Raw genomic sequence first — 8233 nt, forward strand, 5'->3', positions numbered from 1 at the left:
TTGTGACCACGTAGTGATGGGTGGTTCACCTCTTGCCTCACGGCGCATGATGACTTGTTCGCACCAAATGAGGACATAGTCTTGGAACTCAAGGGATGCCATTGTGATCTTCTTCTCTTCTTCATAGTTGTGCCAACGGAAGATTTTGTCGACCTTCAATACCCATGAAAGGTACTCTTCGGGATCGTTGCTTCCATTGAACTTGGGCATGGTGAACTTTAGCTTGGCGTAGCATTGCTCTTCATTGTGTTCGGGTCTTGGATGATGACGTCCTTGACTAGGAGGATCATCTCTCGTAACGTGTTCTTGCCGTGGAGGATTTTGAATGTCGTCTTGTTCTTGTTGAACTTTATGTTCTTGGCGAGCTTGTGGAGGAACTTGTCGAGCTTGACGTTGCACGCGAGCCTGATATTGTCGTTTGTGAGCTTCTTCGTGAAGTTCTTCTTCATGTTCACGAGCTTGTCGGCCTCGGTTGGCTACGGCTCGACTTGATACTCGGAGGGCTTGTTGCACCTCAAGTGCTTTAGCATCTTGTAATTGTTGCTCGTGACGTTGTGCCTCCGCATCTTGTGCCTCTTGGTGTAGACGCGCTCGCTCTTCCTCTTCGTGTTGGCATTGTCGTTGTTGTTCTCGTGCTTGTGCAACGGTAGCTTGGTTTTGACGATGTCGGTGCTCTTGAGGGTCGGTGTCGCGTAGAAGATTGAGGTTCTCTTGACGATCGCTGCGCGCGGCACGGAGAAGACTGTTCGATGTGAGTGTACTTGATCGGGAGAGGGTGACTGTGACGCCCTGAGGCCGATGTGCCAGGTGTTTTCCAGTTATTCGCTGTTGTTGCCTTGTCATTTCGATTGCGTGTTGCATATTTCCATGTCATCATCCACGTTGCATCAGCATGTTTTCGAAACTTGCATCCATCCGGGTCTCCCAGTTCTTTCCGTTGTCCGTTCTGAGCCCAGACACACTCGCACGCGCCCGCGGCACCTCCGAAATATTATTTTACAAGTTGCCGGAAAATGTTCTCGGAATGGGTTGAAAGTTAGCATGTAGTGTTGTTATAGTGTAGATAGGCTGCCTGTCAGATTTCATCGCATTCGGAGTCTGTTTGACGCCCCAAAGGATAACTATAGCGACAATATAGTCGATCAAACGTCGGACGTTTTCGGTCTTCGGAAACAGACGCCGGGCCTCTATCTCTCTTCTATCCTCTCAGCCTGAGGCCTTCTGTACAGCCCACAAGCTCCAACCTACCCCTCCTCGTGTCTGGAGCCGTCGGATCGTGATCGGAGGCTTCGAAACCCCCCCGGGTTTGGGGAGGGTTTGGGGAGGGTTTGGGGAGGCGGCGGGCAGGTGGGCTGAGGCGGCCCGGGGCGACGATATATAAAGCCCCGGCCAGGGAGTCCTGGCCGGATACGGCCCGTAGGTCGGTTCGGGCGTTTTTTTAAAATAATTACGCTCAGAAAAAAACAAAAGGAATACTAAACGGACTCCAAAAATACCGAAATAAATTTTCCCCGGCTTCTAAAATCAAGCCGCACAGGATGAACATTTATTTGGGGCCTAAATGCAATTTTGGAAAATGCGCATTTTTCCAAAATTCAAATAAAATATCAAATAAAACCAAAATAAAATCTTATTTGATTTTATTATTAAATCCTCAATATTTCTTTATTTTGGGAAAGTCATTTTATTCCCTCTCTCATATTTTTATAATAGAAATAATTGAAGATAAAATAAATAAAATCAAATGATCCTATTTTCAAAATTAGAGAAAACTCAAATATGAAAATAACGAAATCCCCAACTCTCTCCGAGGGTCCTTGAGTTGCGTGAAATTTCTAGGATCAACCAAAATGCAATAAAATATGTTATGCAGTGATGATCTATTGTATAACATTCCAAATTGAAATTTTGGGATGTTACAAACCTACCCCCCTTAAAATGAATCTCGCCCTCAAGATTCGGGTTGGCTAGAAAATAGGGGAGGGTGGTCCTTCAGCAAATCATCCTCTCGTTCCCAGGTGGCTTCCTCCTCCGTGTGGTGGCTCCACTGAACTTTGCAAAACTTGATAACCTTGCTGCGGGTGACTCGGCTGGCATACTCAAGAATCTTAACTGGTTTCTCCTCATAGGTCAAATCACTGTCCAACTGAATCGCTTCCAGCGGCACTGTATCTCTTAGCGGTATATCAGCCATCTTTGCATGGCACTTCTTTAACTGGGAAACGTGGAACACATCGTGAACTCCTGACAATCCTTCGGGCAATTCCAACTTATAAGCTACTTCTCCCATACGTTCCAAAACCTTGTATGGTCCTACAAAACGTGGCGCTAACTTTTCCTTAACTCCAAAGCACTTAACTCCTCGAAGTGGAGATACTCGAAGATAAACTCGGTCTCCGACTTCGTAAGTTGTCTCCTTGCGTTTAGAATCCGCGTAGCTCTTCTGCCTGGACTGGGCTACCTTGAGCCTATCGCGAATCAATTTTACTTTCCGTTCAGACTCCTTAATCAGATCCGGTCCAAACAACTGACGGTCTCCAACTTCATCCCACGATAATGGGGTCCTGCACCTCCTTCCGTACAAGGCTTCAAAAGGGGCCATCTTCAAACTGGATTGATAACTGTTGTTGTAAGAGAACTCTGCATATGGCAAATTCTTGTCCCAACTAGATCCATAATCTAGCGCACAAGCTCTCAGCATATCCTCCAAAATCTGATTGACTCTCTCGGTCTGTCCATCTGTCTGTGGGTGGAAAGTTGTACTGAACTCTAGCCTGGTACCCAAAGTTTCATGCAACTGATTCCAGAACTTTGAGGTAAACTGGGTTCCTCTATCTGATACAATGCTCCTTGGAACTCCGTGCAGACATACGATCCTGGTCATGTATATCTTTGCCAACTTGGCACTAGTATAGGTAGTCTTCACTGGAATGAAATGAGCTACCTTTGTCAAACGATCGACTACAACCCAAATCGAGTCATAGACTGAACGAGTTCGAGGCAATCCTGTAATAAAGTCCATGCCTAACTTATACCACTTCCATTCGGGTATTGGCAATGGATGTAGCAATCCCGCTGGCTTCTGATGCTCTGCCTTTACTCTCTGGCACACATCGCAAACTGCTACATACTCCGCAATATCCTTCTTCATTCCGGTCCACCAGAAAGTATCCTTCAAATCCAAATACATCTTGGTATTTCCTGGGTGAATAGAATATGGTGAATCATGGGCCTCTTGCAGAATCAACTTCCTGATCTCCGGGTCGTTGGGCGCATAAACACAGTCTTCAAACCATAAGGTATCGTGCTCATCCTCATGAAATCCTTTAGCTTTTCCTTTGCTCATTTTCTCCTTAATAGAAGCGATCTCCTTGTCATTCCTTTGAGCTTCTCTGATCTTATCCATCAAAGTAGACTGAATCTCCAATGCTGCTACATAGCCTTTCGGGACTATCTCCAAACATAGCTCATGAAGATTTTTGGCTAACTCCCTGGGGTAAATCTCCCGATCTAAAAAAACCGAAAATAAACCGGTGAAAACCAACGGTTTTCTAAAAAAACCGGCGGCGGGTCAACCTCGGCGGGCGGGTCCGGCGGCGGCGGCAGCGCGCGGCGTGGCTAGGGTTTGGGGAGGCGGCGGGCAGGTGGGCTGAGGCGGCCCAGGGCGATGCTATATAAAGCCCCGGCCAGGGAGTCCTGGCCGGATACGGCCGGTAGGTCGGTTTGCGCGTTTTTGTTTAAATAATTACGCTCAGGAAAAAAACAAAAGGAATACTAAACGGACTCCAAAAATCCCGAAATAAATTTTCCCCGGCTACTAAAATCAAGCCGCACAGGATGAACATTTATTTGGTGCCTAAATGCAATTTTGAAAAATGCGCATTTTTCCTAAATTCAAATAAAATAGCAAATAAAACCAAAATAAAATCTTATTTGATTTTATTATGAAATCCTCAATATTTCTTTATTTTGGGAACGCCATTTTATTCCCTCTCTCATATTTTTATAATAGAAATAATTGAAGATAAAATAAAAAAATCAAATGATCCTATTTTCAAAATTTGAGAAAACTCAAATATGAAAATATCGAAATCCCCAACTCTCTCCGAGGGTCCTTGAGTTGTGTGAAATTTTAAGGATCAACCAAAATGCAATAAAATATGTTATGCAGTGATGATCTATTGTATAACATTCCAAATTGATATCTCATTCAAAATTCAAATAAGTGCACCTCTTAATCATCCACTTCTCGCTATTCAATTGTTCCGGAGTGTTCAAGATATCCGAGATTCGCATTCGTTCAAGCTCTTTCGAGATTGGTATCTCATTCAAGCCATATAATTCAACCGGTGCAATCTCTCTTTTCAAGCAATCTCTTCAACTGTGTTTCTTTTGAGTGGGCCCTAACCCACATGTCTTTTCCCAGGATCTTACCTGACTCTTCTAATTTTCCCGGAGCTTTTCAAATTCATTTCAAAGTTTGACGTAAGAATGATTTGTCATCAGTCAAATGTCTTTCTCCAAGATCTGTCAAATTCTTGTCATCATCGGTTCAACCTTTCTAATTATCATCCCGGAGTATCTCAACAATTCATGGTGGTGTTTCCCATTGTCATTCTCTGCATTTGAAGACCGAGGAAGAGTTTTTCCTCCAAATCTTATCCGTTCTTCCAAAGATGAGAAGTTCAAGCTTGACACCGTCCTCTCATAATTGTTTTCAAGTGTGAGAATTCTTTTCATCCATCCAGAGCAATTCAGGAGTCTTTTTAGTTTGATTCTCTGGAGCCTATCATCTCAGAATTATTCATTTAAACTTTCAGCTCTCATTCTCCAAATCTTACTGGTGCATCATTCAAGTATTATCTAATCTTCTCGTGATCTCTTCATTCTCTTGTATCTAAATTTCCCCAAGCATCTTTGTTCGTTTTCAAATTCTTACCGGTGATTCATCCCTTTACTTCGTTCATTTTTCAATTCTTACGGCGGTCCATTCAAGAATTCTATTTCGTTGTTTTTGTATAGATTCATTCATTGATTCCAAATCCCACCGGTGGTTCCATCAATACCTTCCCAAGTTGGCGCGATATCTATCTTAATCCTTTCTACGAGAATAAGTAGTATGCCAAATCTGTTGCTTGTCATCAATTTAATTGGTGAAGGGTAAGCATAATGTAATTCTTATTCTTGTTTCTTCGAGTAAATTCAATTCCTTGTTTCGGAGGTTCATCAAAACTCTTGGTTTCAATTGTTCATATTTTCTTTTCCGGAGTTCCAAGTTTTTCGCATTATCTCGTCGTGAAGCTCCATCTAAATCATTGCAAGTCTTCACCTTGTGTTTTCAACTTCTCTTTCCTTTCGATTGATCATTCTTTTATTACCGGAGTTCTCACGAAGACACAACATGGTGGTTCGTCAAGGGTTTCTTTCATTCTTCAATTGTCCTCTGGATTTTTCTCTCGAAGTTTTGATCCACCAAGCTTTACTATAAAATGAACGTGGTGCTCAACACATGTTTGTTTTGAGGAGATCAATTATTCCTCTTCTTGCATTATGAAGTGTGATTCTTTCTACCTTATCTTTTGAGGTGGTGCTATATCTTTTCATGACAATTTCCATTCTTGTTTCGCGATTCACGTGTTGTCAAGAATGAGGTATTCTAAATCCATCAATCTCTTCATTGGACTTATCTTGGGTTATATTTCACCTAAAGCCTTCCCTAAGGATTGCTGCTATTTATGGTGCTCATAAATGACCCAAGTTCTTCATTTATCCTCCCAGTGAAATAAGTTTCTCGTCTCCTTGTTCATATCAATCCAATCTACTGTTTCCGTTAGTGGCAGAATTTTGCCTCAGTTTTGAGATGCTTTTCATAAGCCCACTATAAGCTTCTTCGTTTCGTTGTTGGTTTTCGAACAAATCCGTTATAACCTTCTTGGAAGGGTGTTCTCCAAGTTCATTTATGGCAGAAGTTGTCATTTTCTTCTCCGTCCCTTTATCCCAACAATCTAGCTTCTATTCTTTTGTTCCAGAAGCATTGTGATGTTGCTCTCTTCACTCTTCATCTCGAATTGTGAGGATCATGTTCTTTCCTTTTTCTTATCTATTTAACCGGAGTGTCGTGTTTTCATTCGAGCTCTCTCATCTTATCAAGTTTTGCCTCCCTTCTCAACCGGAGTGCTGTCTGAAATCTCTCTTACCCCTTGTGCTATTCTTTCAATAGTGCCGAGGGTAGTGTGTTGTTGATCTCATCATGTATCCTCTCACCTTGTCTAGTTCATGTTCAATTCCTTCCATTTACGGTCGGAGTGCTGCCCAAATTATATCATTCTTATTCCTTCCCTATCTTGTTTTAACCGGAGTGTTGTGTCTATCATTCATCTTCCAACCAGAGTCTCATCCAAGTGCTTTCATTTGTCCAAGTTCATATTTGCCTTCCATTTCCAACCGGACTGTTGTCGTAATTGATCCTTATCGTTCCATGTACATCTCGTTTCTACCGGAGTGCTTGCATGTACTTGTTGTCCATTGCAACCCTTTTCTTATGTCTTTCAACCTACAAGGTTCTCATAATGGTCCTTGTTCCTCTTTTCTAACGGAGTGTTTTCAACTTTGTTCATCTTAGTTGTATTCTTTCTTTCAATTTGTACAACCTCTCAAGGCTCGTGGTTTCACTCGTTTGTCAAAGAAGCAACTTAGTTTTACCTCTTCTCTTTCTCTTCCGTTTCCCTCTGGTGCCATCCTAGATCTCGGGACGATATCCTCTTGTAGTGCTGGAGTGTTGTGACGCCCCGAGACCGATGCGCCAGGTGTCTTCCAGTTATTCGTTGTTGTTGCCTTGTCATTTCGATTGCGTGTTGCATCCTGCCATGTCATCATTCGCATTGCATCTGCATGTTTTCGAAACTTGCATCCGTCCGGGTCTCCTAGTTCTTTTTGTTGTCCGTTCTGAGCCCAGACAGACTCGCACGCGCCCGCGGCACCTCTGAAATATTATTTTATAAGTGGCCGGAAAATGTTCTCGGAATGGGTTGAAAGTTGGCATGTAGTGTTGTTATAGTGTAGATAGGCCTCCTGTCAAATTTCATCGCATTCGGAGTCCGTTTGACGCCCCAACGGATAACTATAGCGACAATATAGTCGGTCAAATGTCGGACGTTTTCGATCTCCAGAAACAGACGCCGGGCCTCTCTCTCTCTTCTCTCCTCTCAGCCCGAGGCCTTCTGCACAGCCCACAAGCTCCAACCTACCCCTCCTCGCGCCCGGAGCCGTCGGTTCGCGATCGGAGGCTCCGAAAACCCCCCTAACCCTAGAACCTGCCCTATATAAACCACCTCCCCTTCCATTTTTGGGAAGCTACCTACCCCTCCTCCTAAAATTATGTGGCCCTAATCATCAGCCGCCGCCTCCACCTTGTTTCCGGCGCCAACCACCACCATATCGCCACATGGCGCGCCGCCGTTGGCTGAGCCGTCGCCAGCCGCCTCCCGCGGCCAATCCGGGCAGGCCACGCGTTTTCCTGTCTCCCTGCGCCGCCGTGGCCCAAGCGCTACTCCACCCGATCTGCATCGCCGCGCTGCTTCCCCCGCTCGATTCTGATGAGAACGGGAGCGCTGCACCGCCGCCTTTGTCCAGCCCTTTTCACTGGAGCGCCGTCCATGCCGGCCGGTCGTGGGAGGAGTTGCCGCCTCGTGTCCCCAACTTTTCCCTGCCGCCTGGACCTCGCCAGGGGACGCGTTCGCCGCCGCCTCGCCTCAGCTCATCGCAGCAGGGAACCATCACCGCCGTGGCCTTCCTCGACGCCGTCTTTGTCCAACTCCAATCGGATCCGGTGCCCAAGGGCCAGATCCATCCGTCCCCGACCTTGTCTCCGGCCATCTCGCGCCTTGGACCTCGCCGGAGACGCGCCAGATCACCATCGTCATCCTACCTCGTTCGGTGCTGCATCGCCGCACTCTCCTGCGTGCATTGACCCCGCATCCAAGGCCCAGATCCAGCGTCCGTGTGGGCCTCAGGCTGGGCGGCCCAACCGCTGCCTCAGTCGGCCTCCTCTGCTTCCTACTGGGCCGAGCCCATGGGTGAGATGCCCTCCAGTTCCCTTGTTCCTATCGGGCCTGCTAGATACGGCCCGTTTCATGTTTTTTTCATACTATATTTTTTCCTTTTTTCCAGAGGTTTACCGTTTTGCAGAAAAGTCCCTAAACTACATGCATATTAAAACTCAACAACCGTGCAT

This window comes from Triticum dicoccoides, chromosome 3A, assembly GCF_002162155.2.
Source record: "Triticum dicoccoides isolate Atlit2015 ecotype Zavitan chromosome 3A, WEW_v2.0, whole genome shotgun sequence".
NCBI classification, from domain to species: Eukaryota; Viridiplantae; Streptophyta; class Magnoliopsida; order Poales; family Poaceae; genus Triticum; species Triticum dicoccoides.